The sequence below is a fragment of the Netta rufina genome, assembly GCF_964035555.1.
Source record: "Netta rufina genome assembly, chromosome: 3".
In the NCBI taxonomy this organism is placed as follows: domain Eukaryota; kingdom Metazoa; phylum Chordata; class Aves; order Anseriformes; family Anatidae; genus Netta; species Netta rufina.
In genome coordinates, this window is record NC_140125.1 from 115,964,060 (window position 1) to 115,981,999 (window position 17,940).

The 17,940-nt window shown below is 40.8% G+C and overlaps 2 protein-coding genes across 3 annotated transcripts in view; one reads left to right on the forward strand and one right to left on the reverse strand.

Annotated features, from left to right (window-relative positions):
- Positions 1-8,852, reverse strand: part of SUPT3H (SPT3 homolog, SAGA and STAGA complex component) — a 277,597-nt gene extending 268,745 nt beyond the window's left edge. Inside the window, exon 1 of one of the 2 annotated variants that reach the window (XM_084284666.1) lies at positions 8,739-8,852. The gene's annotated coding sequence lies outside the window, so the exon portion shown is untranslated. Of the gene's footprint in view, positions 1-8,726 lie in introns of both variants that reach the window. The other variant, XM_084284667.1, reaches the window with a different exon arrangement.
- The window catches only part of RUNX2 (RUNX family transcription factor 2), a gene marked incomplete at both ends in the record, with an annotated part of 148,639 nt that overhangs the window by 33,545 nt on the left and 97,154 nt on the right, over positions 1-17,940 (forward strand).

The following is a 17,940-nucleotide window of genomic DNA, read 5'->3' on the forward strand; positions in this document are numbered from 1 at the left end:
AAAATGGAAAAATGCCTCTCTAACGTGAAGGAAGCTGACTGTTTCTAGGAAAGCTCTGCGTACACACAGAGGGGAATAAAGAGGAAGCTGCACTGATACTCACAGCCTAAAAATTTTGGAAATGTATCTGCATTTTACTGTTTGTTATTTCATTGAGACAAACTGTGATACATATAGTAGCTATACATTTATATTCAATACCACAGTACCAGTATTTCCTCAATAAAAATTAATGCAGTCAATCTCGTGGGACTATGCATTATTTTAAAGTTTCATTGAAAACCATGGAAACTCTTACTCAAACATTGGACAACAAAATTGTTCTGCCCACCAAACTCCCATAACACACCCATTTTCCATTTGATTTCATCTGTATTAACTGCAAGCATCAGTACACCCATTGCCTTCTACGTATATGACCAAACCTGTAATCATCTGCAGAATGCAGACTATTAGTTTATTTTCTGATTATTTGGTTTTATCACTTGGCAAATAGTGTTTCATTACACAAACAAGATCCAAAGCATGTATCATGTTCCTACAACTGGTCCTTTTAGTCTTTGCCAATGAGCTCTCACCATGGGCAACAGCGAGTCTTACAATATTTGGTATTTTACCCAGACCCCAGAGAGAGCAATCAGGTGAACATCTCTGTTAATATTCCCAAAAATGGCTTTAGAAAAAATCCTGAAATATACTACTTGTATGTTCCTTAGAGTTTCAAAACTGAGTGATGAAAAAAAAAAATCCTTATCCTCTGTATAAGTTTGAATGATTTATTTTTTTTTCAACTATCAAGATCATTTAAAGCACATGGCTATTTTCTTTGAACATTCAGTACAGACATTTTGTTTTATCCATGGAGTCTCTTCTGCTAATTTAACAAGGCATCCATTCAGAACTCCCCCCCCCAAAACGTGGGACAATTCCACAGTTGCCACCTCAGTGTAACACTTGTGATTCACAGCTGTCCTGTTTTGGAGTAAATACTTTTTAAGGTGCTTCCAATGGACTAGAACAGTCTCCTTCAAAAACCTGAGGGGCTGTACATCTGTACTAGTATCAGTATGTTTAGGAGCTGAAAGCTTATCAGCTACTGCTTCCCTGTGAGCTCTGGTCTTCCTTCTGCAACCAAATGATTTAACTTTCAAATCAAGCAGGTGTACAGCATTTTCTTGACATAAAACCAACAGCTTGTCAGGCTTCGTCAGACCCTCCACAATAATTACTTCCACAGCCCATGTTTTGTTTGATGGTTTAGATAATTAACTTCTTTACACATCAAAGTCCCATCATCCGTATGTTCTATTTCCTTTCTTCCGGACATTAAAAAAAAAAAATCATTCAAAAGCAGAAGCACTCTCAAATCAATTTTCTTCAATAAGTACAGCTAACATGGAACTGAAAAGCCTACTGTAATCTTCAGTGGGTCAATATACTGTATTTATTTTAGCCCCAAACTGAAATGCAGCTGTTTGCCATATTCTACAAAACGAATTCAGATGTTCAGATTAGGTCACAGATTATTTCAACATGCCGTATTTTAATCATGAACTCTAGCAAAGAGAAGATAACTTCTGATTAACGCTAGCTGGAACTAGCAATTACGAGGTCTTATCCAGACAGCTCGAGCTTTTACAAATTCTTTTCCCATAATCAGAATCTTGCAGTAGTATGTGTAATAAAAATACATAGTCTTTAATATAAATACACATTTTAAAGCATCTACTGTAACCTTGATATCTGTCACATAAAGCAGTCACAATAGAAAATAGCACTTGTTCCATATAAATCAGCAGAAGAAAAGAAATCTTGGCTGGGGGAAACCAATTCTAAGATGTTTCTTGACAAATGTAGACCCATCCTTTTCACCGAGTTAAAACGGACAGGCAGACTTGCACTTCAGAGCCATCCTTTAGAGGATCCAACTGAAGTTCCGAAGCAACACTCACACTTAAAGTTGTTCAATCAATAAGCCACACGTACAACCCATGCATTTATTCAAGATCTAGTTGAGAGATCAAGTTCCAGTGCTCCTGAAACTGGGATTTAATACACAGGCTGGACTTGTACAGCACCAATCTCCAAGCTGCTCAATTTCATTTGGAAAATACATAAGCAGCCTTGGGGAGAAGGGAAAAAAAAAAAAAAAAAAAGAAAAAAAAAAGATACTGCTCCATCTTTTATTCTGAAATACTTCTCAAATACTTCCACCAGCCACCATGGCCAAGTTGCCGTGTGAGGATCTCAGGGCTGCCAGCCCTCCGATATTTCTGCTCAAGAATTGATCAAAACTTAATCGGGAAGAGCAAACTTGTATCTCTGCAGCTTTCACTTTGAACAAAAGACAAATGAGCATCTTAGCTGGGTCACTTTAAAACAAAAATGTTTCTCAGAGGAGGGAAATTCAAATCTGAAAGGCCTAACAGAGTTTTACTCAAAACTCAATCCATATATAATTAAATAGTGTATAATAACTCAATAACGTATAAAGTCACTGGCTATATTTGTTTTCAGTCCCCCAAAGTGTTTGCAAAATCAAGTCACGTAGCTAACTTATCTATATTTCCTTGAGATTTTGTAAATTTTCTTATGTCTGTGACAGTGTAAAGCATGGTACTGCTGAAAAAACACAGTGATCCTGCACAAATTCTTACAGTAAGATTCTTACTGTAGATTTTATGAGGGCTTAATTCAAACATGCATCCATTGTGGATACTGCACCAGTCATCTTTTCTTGTCTTTCATAAATACATTTTGCACATAACCCAAACCGTGCAGAAATGTAAAGACTGACAGATTTTCATCTATAGAAATCCAAGCAAGACAGGTAGGAAATAAATGCCAAGACAACAATGAGTTAACACAAAATTAAAACGAACAGTTGTGTTTTCACACCCCCTACTTCAGAGCAATTAGGTTAACTAGACTATCACCACCAAGGATTTTACTGCATACATGAGCTCACCAGCACACAAGAGAGCAGAAGACACAGCCTTCTAGGACTGGAGATGTGAGAACTTAATTAACTACAGGAAATCAGATTTTTGTTAGTGCATTTCTTAAATAAATAAATAAAAATCCGTAAACCCTGTTGAACACATGCAAGACTGGCTTTGTCAGTGTACGATGAAAAAATTTAAGAAACATAGTCAAATGCTGGAGTACATGTATTGTTTCACTGATCACCCATTCCTCCAGTAGCATGGAATAACTCAGAAACATATTAAGTTCCCCTGAGCTGTTCAAGCAGACTGGAACCAGAAATGGTCCTAAGCAAAAGGTCTCATATAAGTACAATGCCTGGATGACCTAGAATTTGCAGCAACAATTCAAAATCTGTAACAAAATTATTTTATCAGCCCCTAACTCATCCAGGTCTACCAGGTCACAATCAACTTGCTGTGTAACAAATAAGAAACAAACAATAGGGTGAACGACTTCCAAATTCCCTAAACACAGCCTCTTAAAAGCCAAGCAGATAAAGCAAAGGGACAATTTTTTTAAATTTTTTTTTTTTAGGAACAGCCAGATCAAATGCAGGATGAGGAGAAGCGTGTGGGCAGGCAGTGATACATCTGTGTCAGGTCTGCACGCAATAATACTGTTCAAAGCTAGGGATGCAATATGAGCTTTCTTCCATTTTTTTAATTACTCAACAAAGTATCACAAAGTGGAACGCATGCACTATCCATGCTAAGGATAACACATTACATCTGCTATCGCTGCTTCCTTTTGTTACCTGATAGACTCGATTCTTACGATAGCTTTACTTTAAAGTGAATAACAGAATGAAATACTCATCTTATGGCTGTCAAGGTGCTGCCCCAATTTCGTCACACAGACAAATCAGCATCTCATTTTTAACCATGACTCTCTTTCTTGGAGCAAAACATGTTCAGAAAGCCCAGAAGAATGTGTTCAGTTCACAACTGGACATCATTCTCCCCCTTTACCTTTAAAAGGCCACTCAGTCATTCGTTCCCATTTAGAAATGAAACAAGAAGCAAGCATGCCTGAAAACAAACAGCAAAACAAATTTTCAAATATATGCACCCATTGGTTTTGCCACTGAGATTAAGCTGTATCGCATTGATCTTATCTTTACGACTGTCCTGTTTCACATGCCTAGAGAGAAAATAATCTGAAATGTTCATTTCTACACCTGATAAGAATTTATCTGTGTATTAATTTTACTGAAGACCTTAGATGAAAGCAATGAACACGCACGACTCTCTCTCACTAACTTGTAGAGAAAGAAAGCCACTAACCTACTACAGACTAAAGCACAACCTCCTGATTCAGTTACGCCGTAACCACTGCATTTGACTAGAAATGACTCTATGTGCTCATATTTTAAGCTATTATTTGTCCATCCATGAGTTAGACATGACAGTTATTTAAGCCTCTTCAGAAACAGACCACAGAATGGCCTGGACTACTGAAAGAATACTAATACCCAGATGTAACTATTTTATTTGAGATTGAGAAACATACAGCATAATCTTACATCAGAGGTATGTCTCCACATCTGGAGATGTTTACAAATACTTCTCTCAGAGCTTCTAACTGAAGTCTAATCAGAGCTCTGTCCTTCCCCAGAAGTGAGTTTTTACCAAGAAGACAGGGAAAGTTGATCTCGTGTATACGCTTACCCCCTGAACCGAACATGCAGCAGATTTGCAAAAATCTGCCACTTCTGGCAGCTCTTGGCACTGCAAATTAAACGCCAGTGACTTCTTCCTTCCTGCAGACACCGAATTTCCACAGCTTCCAGAATCCAGCTCTTGTAACCATAACTTTGCACTAGTAATAGTTTTTTTTGTTTGTTTCTCCAAAATGCATTTTACTGGCAGCATTCTAGATTTTCTGTACTAATTATTTAATTATTGCATAGACACGCAATTTAATGACCAGGATCTTCCTGCAGTAAACCCTGCCAATTTTCTGTGAAGCAACCATAGCTTGCACATTTTGTGATAAGAACTGGCTTCAAACCTTTGGGACTGACATACATGATTCCAGCACACAAAGAACTGACCCCAACCTGTAATTTACTCAATAGTTCACTTTTCCTGAAGAGCAAAACATCCATATATGAATACGTAGACCTCAACCCAGTTCTACCAGTGTGCTTTTCCGCTCTTCAGCCAACAAGCAAATCTATCAGTCATCTTGGCTCCCATCTGCCCTCACTTCCATCTAGAGTAACTTCAATGTTAAGGTTTCAGGAATGCAGCTGGATTCTCTGAAAAGCAGTATCAACTTTATTGCCTCCTAGCGATAGCTTTAAATTATTCTTTCCTCTGTAGAATTTCTCTTTCCAAATCTTTCTTTCACCTACTTCCACCTGCTCAACTCCTTTCAGGATGGCATTTTCTCCACAACCCATCACGTTGATCCTCCCCTTCGACATCACCCTGAGCTGTCTTTAATTCTCTATTTAGAGTACAATTAGAATCATTTTGTGATATAGTTGACCCTGACCATAGCCGAATACTCTGGCATATGAACTTTTTCATACTTTGCCCACTGCTGCCCTCAAGTATATAAAAAATTCCTAATGAAGCAACACAAGTCAAGTACATAGCTGAGATTATAAGATTTTTTTTCTGGTTTTATTGTTGATCTGTTCCTCTCCTTTCTGAGATCACTGCTTGCCATCATAAATTTAAATTCCCTAAAGCAGAAAACGCTTACCTCCGTTGTTATTTATTTGCACAACACCCAGCACAAAGCAAACTAAAATGATAACAGACACAGCTTCAATGTAGATGAGTCATTATTAGTTAGTAATATTCATGATTTTAGTTAATATTAAACCTAGTTCCTAAGAAGTAGGTCTAACAGTTGCAAAAACTAGGTCTAGTGGTAAGTCAGTAACGTCCCCTTCCAGAAATCTCACAATCACAGATGATTTCTGATAGATTTCTGCTAAAACATTCCTTTCTTGAAAACACACATTTCCCCTCATTATTAAGTGTATCATTCTTAAAAGCTATTAAGAAATATCAAGAGAGATATCCAGTATGATTTACATGGGCAATGTTTGCCAGAGTTAGGCCAACACCGAGGTGCTCCAGATTCCCCTTCCAGGCAAGCTCTTGGCCCCTTTTTTCCATTACTGTTACTTCTCCTGTGGCAGTACAGCAAGCCGTGCGAGCTAGAAACTTTACAGTTGACTCTGTGAATACCTGATTGTAATCAAACACGGTACTTCAAACGTATGCAAAATATAGGGGTAGTGGAAAGCCAAAGCTTATTTATAAATAGAACTTTATACTGAGTGATCTTGGAGATGAATGCTTACCTAGGGTAGTTCAAGTTAATAATGATTACATGTAGCACTATGAATGCCAAGCATCCCAGACACAAATTACTGATCTAATCAATAATGTTTTCAGTACCTTTGACACGCAGCTTTCTGCTCAGCCCCCAGAAAACTCATAACTGAGTCACTGCTGCCTGCTTCCATGAGAACATGAGGCCTAACCAGCTTCCTTTTCTTTACATACTTGATATATCTACACTTCTGGGTATTTCACAACTGCAACAAGAGCGTCAACTCAATTAGTTTCTCTGGGATAATCACGGTGCATGGGTTTGGCCCCATGCCTTAAAACACCCTTGCAATAATGACCTAGAAATACACTGTCTAGCTGGTCTCACGGCTTGAGGGCATCACAGCAGAAAAGCAGTAACAACACAAACAGCATTCAGTGTCACCTTAGACTATTATATAGTAATTCTTCAAACATTTGTAGCTTACTAAATAATAACTTGCTTATGCTGACAAGTTTCTAATTGACTAATCAAATTTAAGACAGCTCCATTCTGTGTTATTCACCATTAAGTCCCTGAAAACAATTCTGTTGGTTATGACACTCAGAGGCTTAGAAAATAATCTAGAGGCCACTGAATCCTGTTAAACCTTAGGCCATGTTTCCAAATCCATATATTCAAAACCCGTGAGTAAAGAGCCACTAAAGCACAGAGAGATTTCTCATTTACTGCTCCAAAGTCATGTCTCTGAGATTTCCTGCTCCTGGTTTTTTAGCATATTCTGGTTAGATGTCAACCTTGTCTCCAGAATCAACACAACTTCCTGTACGTAAATGAAACATAACAACTTTGTACATTCACAAGACTCAGAGACAAGACTTTCAGAAAGCCATACAAACTGGAAATGCTGCTTGCAATATCAACATTCATATCTGTACAGCAACAATACAAAGGACAAAAAGTCACCAAAATAAAATCTGATTTGCATATTAGTAACATGAGTGCATGAGCCAGCACAAGGTCCACCAAAGTTAACAGAAAGAATGACACAGCCTTCCATGCCATTTGGATCTGGACAACAATAAAGAAAAATATGTAAAAGGGATGAAAGGGAGGGTGCACAGCACCCTGCCAAGTAAGCCAGCACTGCGCTGGGTGCAGTGCCTTAAGTCAAAAGGAAAGAGAGGCCTGCACCGAGAACGAGAATGACGTGGGAGTTAGATCAAAGACTTCAAAAGAAAGTTTAAGCATATCATCAACAGAACTGCAAACTTGGAAACAGGTTCACTCTCAGGAAATCTGATGTCTCACAATAAGCCATTAACACTAACGCCACACAGCAAACTTGGTAATGCACAGCGTCAGGCTCTTGCCTCCCCTCCACGTACACACTAATAAATATTTTGCATGTGTATTGCTTTGCATTCATAGACTGCAAAGAATTCATTTGTATAATTTCTAGGAACTTATAAGCAGTTGATCTGAACATAGGACAAATGAAAATATAGTTAGTAAATAATAAAACCACTTAAAGTCTACACAGAGAAGTGTTTTCAGAGCAGCAGTTATCCCTAGGTTTTAGCATTTAACAGTAACCAATAAATTCCGTAAGGAATAACACAAGATTTCTATCAACAAACCACCATGCCTGCTTGTACAAAATAAACAAAATCCACTCCTTCCAGAGAAATATTACAAACGCCTGACATTTCACAGCATTGGAGAGACGAGAAATTACTTCCACCCCACAGTAGGCAGCATATGGCAGGTCAGAGTCCGACCTGGGTTACATAACCTTAAGTTTACAATAATAAATAAATAAATAAATAAATAAAAAACAGAACCGTCTCCCAACTTAGCTAGAGGACAACCAAAGCGACAAGGCAAGGCGCAACGACCACGCAGGCCACAAGCCATGCAAGAGCAGAGCGAGGGCAGCTGGCTGCAGCCTCCCAGCTGCGGCAGTCCCAGGGGCTGGCACTGTTTTATGAAGCACCCAAGGGCTGGGGAGCTGGGAGGGAGCTGGCAGCCGGGCACCAGCCCTCACCACACAGCCCTGGGTGAAGGCAGGACCCCTTCTGAGCATCTCGGCTCTGGCTGCAGTGCAGGAGGTTTTCTGCAGAGGAAAATCCCTCCGTGCCCGGGCTGCTCGCCACCCAGCCCGGCGGTGGTCGCACGGTGCACCCTGTGCTGCCCGGCACGACCTGGGAAATGTTAAAGATCCCTGCACGACCCCGGGGTTAGCAGCCACCTCCCAACCCACAGGCAATGCACCCCCCCCCCCCCCAAAAAAAAAAGAAACACCCCACCACCACCCCCTCCCGGCAGCGAGGTTAATATTCCTAAAGCCCCCCACCCACCCACCCCCCGCCCCAAGGAGCGACCCTGCTTAGTTAGTCGGTTAACAGCAAGGCATCGTTGGCTTGCTTTTGCTGGTGACTCACTCAAAGGCTCACCCCCGGGGATGGATGGATGGATGGATGGTTGGATGGAGGAGGAGGAGGCTGAGGTGTGCGGAGGGGGGGGGGGGAGGAAGGAAGGAAGGTAGGAGCAGCCTGGCTTGGTGGTGCCCAGTTTCCCCCCACACACCACCCCCCCCCCCGTGTGCTGCTGTCCGAAACAGGAAAGCGAGGGGCAGGAACTGAACCTCGTTCCTTCCCCTCTAGGCACTGCGTGAACCGAGGAGAGAAAAGAGAGGCGAAAATAGGGGCTAATATCTCTTCACCCCCCCCCCCCCAGCAGCAGCAGCAGCAGCCGCTCTCCGGCGCAGGGCTGCCAGGGGGGGAAAATGGCGCCGCCCGCGGGGGAGGGGCCGGTTCCGCCACACAGCGGCCGCCGCCGCCTCCATCTGCTGTGTGGCAGCCGCGGCCTCCCAGGGCGAGGGGTGGGACCGGGGAGGAGCTGGCCGCCGATGGGATCCTTCCCTCGGCAGCCTGTGGGCCGTTTCCCTCGGCAGCCGCTGGGTTTCTTCCCTCCCTCCTCCGCCGCCTCTTCCTGCCCGCCGCCGCCGCCGCTCCCCTCAGCCGCTTTCTCGCCTGCCCGCCTCGGGCAGGTGCGGCCTGGAGGCTGAGGGAGGATTTTGGGGCTTCTCTCGGTGTTAAAGACCGGAGAGGCTTTGGGGAGAGGAGGCTGGTCACCCCCGGAGCTTGGATTTATGCGGGTGTTTGGGTTGCTGCCTCAGTCAGGTAGCGCTGCGCTCCTGGCTCCGCTGTGACAGCGCTGGAAAGAAGTGTGGAAGTAGCAGTGCTTTCACCTCACGGTGTAAAACAGCAAACTGAGAGCGAATGGGTTTTTAGCTGTAGATCCTTACTACAATGTAACACGTACTGCAACATACTGTGATAGTTTAATGTGTTGAGGTACTTAAGTTTGTCTTACACACACAAACAGGGCCCGTTTTCCCTGTTTCACAGCAATAGCTCCATTCCTCCTCCTGTACTCTCAATCCAGCAGGCAGAAAGTGAAGGGCATGACTAAAAGACACCCAGGCTTTTAACTTTTCCTTTTTTCTTTCAACCTTTTTTCTTTTAACCTTTTTTCTTTTAACCATCCTTGACACCTCCTGATTGTAGGGTTCTGTGCGTTCAGTTCGGTCATTCCACTCATCTGCAGGGTTTGTCAGGAGACTAGCTAATTTGTACCATCACGTAAACTGGACTTATTAAACGTGACCAACAGAGGCACGCTGAGTAATTGTTAGTACTTTCTGTCTTATTCATGACCAATGCAAAAATCTTGCTTTTCCAAAGGTTTGTGGAGAGAATTACAGCCAAAGTTACAGTCTTAAGTCTTCTGATGTGCCCTGGTCAGTCCATGTTGAATTTGCATTGCTGCCACACACCAAACAATCCCCAAACCATTCCATCCCTAGGGCTCTCTCCTGGTGGCCTCCTCTGTTCCTGCCTCCCACATCAGCACTAGGAAGACGAGGCGATTCTGCTGCTCGCTGCTCTCCGTTCTGTTGCTTGTGATCACGAAAGTAAAGCTGATACCAGCCTAAGCACTGACAGCAGCAGGGCAAAACACCAAGCAGCTAAGATAACATCCTAGAGAACAAGAGGCCTCACGCTGCTGATTCTTGCACTTACAGCAAATTCTAGTTTTTGCTGCAAGGAGGATGACCTGAGCTGTTCCTTCCTATTACACATTTTAAAAACATCTGGACAACCCCAGCTAAAACAGGATTACTGATAAGCATTTTCCTGGCCAAAAGGAAAATCAAAGTATTCTGTCAAGTTATGAAAGATACTGCAGTCTTTCATGAGACAACTCAAGTATTTAGCCAAATTCTGTGATTTGCCAAAACCTTACATAAAAGTGAGGAAGGCAAGGCAGCATATTGCTGGTATTTCTGTGATACGCACCATGCATATCTTTACATATATCCAAATTGGTAAGATGGACTAATGTGAAAACACAGAAGTTAGAGAAGTTACTATGCCAATTCCTTGTGGTAATTTTAATAAGGTAGTTACTGTGATAATATGGTTTAGTATGTCCAATGTGAACTACATAATTTCCAGGAGCTTGAATAGAAGCAATGAAACTTGGTGAGGTGCCTGAAAAAGCACTGAAAGAACTTTTACTGACAAATTTTGTTGCTGTGCAAAATGCTTTTGCTCACAGTGAGAGGTTACTGGCTATGAAGTGGTTTAAATTAGAGCCCAGCAATGGGCTGGGCTTATGAAAGAACATTCCCTGTGTTGCTGTGTCTATAGGTGATAACTTCTGTCAGAGCAGATGAGCAAGGCAGGTACTTACTGATTATGAAATCTTAAATCAATCCCCCAAAAATTAGTAGAAGACAGTAGGAAAGAGGACTGAGGAACATTATGTCCCTTACAGTACCATGTGCTTGTGTAGCTGGTAAAGTGCCGTAGCTGCTCCGTAATTGAGTCAGAATTCTTACAAAACTTCATAGAGACAAGAGAAAAACCTGATCAAGCTTTTGTTATGCATTACACAGAACCAAAAAAGGGCACAAACAGAATTATTTTTCCTTTTCAGGTCACCTTTCAGATCATAAGGTCATTATAAACTGTCTCAGCACTTTTACAAACTGGAGTCTGCTCAAACCATAATGCTTACAAAGTTTCTCTTTGAATAGGCCCGATTTTCTCTGTCATTTGTTTTCACTTTTATTTCTCTGCAGAACATAAAAAGTCAGAAAAGGATTTTATTTTCCCCTACATAGCATATAATTTACATCAATCATCCCAGGAGGTCAGTACCACTGGGGTGTCATTTAAATACAATGAATATAAAGTAATGAAGCTCTTGCTGGAGTGGATGGCCACAATTCTCGGAGAAAGAGAGAGAAAGAGTTTCCAAAGCATGTGGAGAAAACACAACGGGAGACCGAGTGAATTCATCACACCACAAAAATGTCTCCATCCTGTCGACAAAGTCATTAAAGGAAAATGAACCATTGTTACTCTAGACGCTTGCATTCCTTTGGCATAATAACTTCAGTATAGAAGCGTTGGTGCAAAGAGAATTTGCACACACAAGAGAAAAAAAATTTAATCTATTTAAAAAAAGAGTGTAGCCAGATTATGTAATGAAAGAAATCCTCCATGCTCCAAAGAAGAGACGGAGCCTCAGTAGAAGCCACAACTAATAAGGAACCGTATGCAGCGGTACAGGGTGGTTTCTTTTCCTCCTGCCAACAAGTCAAAGTAAATGCCAACATGGACTGTTCTTTTCCGATAACCCACAAATGATGTTCTCCTTTAATTACACGAATGTTTCTACCCTCAGTTGATCCATAGCCATCCTGGTTTTTAAGATCCCTTGTTGAGATTTCCGCAGTACCATTTCCCCTTTCATATTCATTTACTTTCAATATTTTTTCAGTCTCCTTAAAAGCAATCTTTGAGGAATGAAGGGATTAGAAAGGTTTTCTGTGTTCAATTTTATGTAATTCCCTGGCAAAGGGTGTCCAAATGAGAGAAAGTGTCATGTGCATACAGTAAATCAGCACGTACCGGTTCTAGTTGTACTTCTGCAGGTCTGCCAAAAGGAAACACCAATATAAAGCGAACCATCATGCAATCCCTGGTTAATAAATAAATAAAAAAATAGGGTTAAAAAGCTTCAGCAAAAATCATTCACTTTATTTTAAATGATTTCATGCTATGGCGAAGTCTTATTTGTTATACATGTTAAAACAGAAACATGCTAATTAAATTATCACATTTATTGTCAAAACTCTATAGGAATGCAATACATAGAAAGCCCCTTCAGTTATATTATACTATATTATTTATTTAATAGAAGAGCACCGAGTTGATTTAAGGAAACACTGAAAGAGAAATCTGTCCTTTACTTTTTGTAACTGCACTGCAACAGGGAACGTGCTCAAAAAATGAGCAGAACACTGCAGAGGAAACATACGCCAGCAAACACCAAATCATACCTGTTAATTACAACAAATATGCTTGCAGACAACAGCAAGCATGCTATTTATCCATCATTTACAACCACTGAAGTGTAGGGATTGAATTGGTTTGCTGGCAATTGTCCCAATTAATTGGGCGTGCTATTTATTAGGGTGCTGATTAAAGTGTACTCTGCAATATAATAGTCGAGTATGAAGTTGCCAACTCTTATTCACTCCTGGCTCATATGGATAAAAGCAGGAGAGTAGATGAGTACAATATGAAAATAATGATGTATTCTGTGCCAAAATGGATTTGAGGCAACTCCAATGCCTGGAGATTAAAGACCTAGAGAAACAGAATTAGGTAGCATCATGATCTTGAAGATAGAAATTTGTGAAGTGTAATCCAGTTTTGATGAAGAGCTTCAATCTGTAATGGTCGTTTTGCACACATGTTCGCACTCCTCTCAGGAGCCAACACCATGAGCACATCCTCATGCAAGCGGCGTGCTAATGAAATAGAAAATAGGATAAAAGCAGAGTTTTGTTCGTGACTGATCTGTGTGAATTCACTTGAAGAAAAGCTGCTGGGGGGTCCTGTTCCTTGCTACCAACTCCTTCAGCCAGCCCAATCAATCGCCCTAATTGAAAGAGTCTTTTAAATAACTCTGGTTTATTGTGCACTGTTCAAAACCATGGCTTCCACAAAAGAGGTTAGGAGTTTCCACACACAATCAAGGAAACTCATGCTAATAATTTTATATATTATCTGAAGTAACGCTTGGGGTTTGATCCCAGCCAAGATAACCAGCAGAGCAAACCAAAATCATGACTTGTACCAGCAAAGAATTTCTTGGTTCTGGATCGTTCATAACTTACCTCGTTAGCTCTGATGCAAAACCCAAGTACAAGGCCCAACTTTCCGTGATTTAGTAACACACTAGTAAGCCTACATGTGCTTTTGTTCCTACCTACTTCTTACAACGGCCACAGCATTTCGGCACGTCCTGCACTGCACCTCTGCAGCCAGAAGTACTCAGGTGTGACCCCTGTGATTAGAGAGCTTCAGCCCAGAGCCAGTTCTGTCCTAATGACAGAAATTAAGTCAAAGAAATTAAGGCAAAGCTCCAATTCTCCCAAGCAAGGGGAGAAGCCGTCGCTAGTAGCCAGATACTCTCCCCTAGCAAGGGAGCAGGTAGCAGCCTTAGCTAAACATTGTTCCTCTGGATCTCAGGGAACTCAGTGAAGCAAAGCAACATGACGAGAGATTCATCACCCATGTAATTGCCCCTGCTGATTACTCCTGCTTGCCAACATTTAACTGGAACCACCTTACTGCACAAAAAGACAACCGAAGTAGTTTAACTCTGGTGAACCAAAAGCACAGTGATTACTCTAATACCAGTACGTATTCTGGCAACTGGGATATCAGGAGTAGGTTTCAGTTGTAGTCCCCAAAAATTATCTGTCTGCACGTGGTCTCCTTTAGGCTGCTATTATAGTCAATGGAAACCCAGTCAACGTCAGTGCAAGCAAGGGACCAGCTCAGTTCATCCTAAAGCAGACACTTATGCTTGGTCCTCAGAATTGCTCTCCAGAAGCCACTGACTGCATTTCTCTATGCCAGGTGCTCTGGGCAATGCTGTCTGGCCTCTACCTGCCTTTCCAAAGACCAAATGGCCTCCCACAGGTCCTGACTCATGTGCCAGCCCCATTTCTTAGGCAACCCAAAGCACCTCTAATGGCACTGGATACTTAATTATAGGCAAGTGAATTGACCTTTAGGTCACTGTTGAGTATAATGGGAGCTTAAATGTAAACTTTTACACTGTAGACAACTAAATTCAGGTGTCTGAATGTGGAACACAGCTCTCCTCCAGCCGTCAGTTGTCCAAGGAAAATAGCATTATATATAGTTATTGTTTAGTCATATTAGACATACAAATCAAAGCATTATGTTGCTCACAGAAAATTTGCAGGTTTCTGAGTCCTTTGTATCCCTAACAAAAATACAGCTGGGGCCATTGTGGCACGGAGGGCAGGTGGGATCCTCAGGTTAACCATTTCCAAATTACATGTTCAGGTTATTATGGACTCCTGTCATTAGCCTTTGAAAGATAAGTGAGAATTAACCCGAACATTGAGCTTTCCTCTGCAGAGGAAATGTGAGCAGAGAAAGGCATTAGTTCTTTCTGGATTGCATATTAATATAATGAAAACTTCCAGAATCAGGTACACCCAAAGCAGTATTTTTTTTTGAAATATAGGAATAGTGCCAGGAATTTGCATCACATTACTCCCGGATTGCAGAATAAATAACATCAGCCACAGGTTGCTAAGGATTTAATTTCCTCAACGTCCTGGAACAAATTAATGTTATTTGACCATGCAGAGCAGGTAGAATGCTGAGTTTATGGTTCCCCAAAACATTTTGGTCTTTAATGTGGGTGCCCAGTGGTGCTAATCTGTGTACATAAGATAACAGATACAAATGTATCAGGGAAACTTTTTTTTTTCTCTGAATAAATGTTTAAATATTTAGGGCCAAATTCCATTGCTAAACATATGAACACAGCTCTCTTTGAGTTCATTGGAGTTGTGTGTGTGTATCTAAGAGCAGAACTTGGCCCTTATGTTTTAGATTTTAGCACTAAGCTTCCAGTGTGAAATAACGTGTGATCTGTAACACACAGCAAAGTGGTAAGACCTACTATTAAAGGATACAATTACATGCTTCTGTCTTTCTTTTGGATAAGAAGCACTGCCTTCAGCACAGCTCCTGAGAATACTCTCACCCCTTCTCTAGACAGTCTTTCTTTTGTTTATAAGGTGCTCCTTTGACAGCTTTGATCAGTTACGTAGCTGGGACATGGAGTAGGATATGTTTTTATTTCTCTGCTACTTCTCTCCAATTTCCACTCTGCTAGTTTTGAGTTAGCATCGTGGCAGAAAATACAGAAACATTTTAAGATACTCTTGGACTAATGAATTAGATATATATTTTTTTAATTATAAACAATTTAAGGTGTTGATTTTAAACTACAAGCAATGTGTTCAGATCAGCCAAGGAACATATCAGGTCACTCTTTCCAATAAACCAATATTACAGCTGAGATCAGCTGAAGCATTTTTCTAGGAATTGAGACAGAGTGCCAGTAAAGAAGGCCTGAATCTGAAGAAATCCTTTCCATATTCTTGCTGTCTTCTTTATCCCTCTATTACAAAGATATAATGTAAAATACCTAGATTCTTGAGTACTCATTTTATTTGTAAGTTCATTTGTATTTGTACAATCATGTAGCATCCAGGACCAGGGAAGACAAAGAATGACTGTGTGGTACTTGTGCAATCTTGTGTGAAAACCATAGGACATGCTGTCTGATAAAAACCTCTAGCAATGCCAAAAAGAAGAAACAGTGCTGCGAGAAAGGGAGAAAGGGAGAAAGGGAGAAAGGGAGAGAGAGGGAGAGAGAAAGAGAGAAATGAAAGAGAGAGAGAGAAAGAGAGAGAAAGAGAGAATGGAAAGAGAGAGAGAGAGAGAGAGAGAGAGAGAGAAAGAGAGAGAGAGAAAGGGAGAAAAAGAGAGAATGGAAAGAGAGAGAGAGAGAGAGAGAAAGAAGGAAGGAAGGAAGGAAGGAAGGAAGGAAGGAAGGAAGGAAGGAAGGAAGGAAGGAAGGAAAGAAAGAAAGAAAGAAAGAAAGAAAGAAAGAAAGAAAGAAAGAAAGAAAGAAAGAAAGAAAGAAAGAAAGAAAGAAAAAAAAGTACAAGTCCAGTGGCTGACCACTCTCGAAATTCCTCAAAAATTACTTTTTCCTATCTTAAATATAGCTCTGGGTTTTCTCATTATCAAAAAAATACTCTGACTGTTATCAACTCTGTGAGTGTACTGAACAGTTCATATATTTTAGAGGACTTTCTGAAAGTCGGGTTCTTTTGGAGGATTAAAGCTTTTGAGAAATGGAAGGCTTTTGGAAGATTTTTTTATGAATTTCACTGTCTATTTTAGATTCTTTTTCTGTGGCAATATGCTAATGCTAATGGCATCCAGCACAGTTGAGAAAGATCTTGCACAGTTTTTAAAGCTTTACAGCTGAAGTTATAAGTGAGAGTGAGCTGCTATGTTCCTTTAGTTCCTCCATAGACAGACAGACAGACAGACAGACAGATAAAACAGTAATCCTTCTAAAAATGTTGTTCCATTTCTAGTCAAAATACTATTTTATAGCATTCATTGCAAAGGTCAACTAGAAGTTGTTCCATACAAAATAACATTGTATGTAATCAGGTTGAGAGAAACTTCTGCTTCAGTTTCCTTCCTTGTATGCTACCTGTTTCTTTGCCCAGTTGTAGGAATAAATAGCAAAGGAAAAGGAAATTTATGTAATAATCCACTTCTTTCATGATGCTCTCGTGAAGTTGGACAGTTAATAACAAGCATCTCAGAGGCAGAAATACTCAGTCTGGTTCTGTTTGATAAATCAGTTTCCAGCATACCTTTTCATATAAGAGTACATAAGAGAAAATGGTATATGAAGTGTCTGCAGATTCAGCAATATACATGGTGTCATCAGCTTCATGTGATGAGAATATTGACCACTTGCTTATAGCCTAGGTGCTTTCTTCTACTAACTGTTCTATCAAAGTAATTTTTTTTCTTTAAATTTGACTACATAATCTTAAAAATCATCCAGTTTAGATGATTGGCTTGTGGCCTTGCATGTTATATTTATGAAGATGACAAATAACACTGTATTAAAAAAGTGGTCATCATCTGATGTTCTGCAAGTATACATTGGCAGAGGAAGTCTCAACCCATGTTGACACCATAGACATTGCAGTATTGTAGCTTTACTGAATTGTGACTTTTCTACAGCTGGTATCTCAGAGCAGGAGGTATGTACTACCCCAAACAAATGATGTGTTTTTGATGAGTGTTGTCAAAGCGCCTGCCTGCTCTCCGCACATCTAGGAGTAGCGTTGAAACCAACTTATCTTCCAGTGTGGACAAAGCCACCAAGTTCAACAACTATTGTAACAAATTCTTTGATTTTGACTCTGATTCAAGTCCTGTTTGCCTTCTTCAGGCAAGTTCTCCCGTGAGCCCTCGACAGGCATGATTTGCTACAGAAAGCAATGAACTTACCTGACCTTGTCCGCGCGAGTGAGGCAACCACTTCTACTGCTGCTTGAGTGAACCTGAGGGTGGAAAACTATTTTTGACACCCCTTTTCAAAAACAGGTCATTTTTCTAGAGAAAACAAAGCCCCAGTGACATT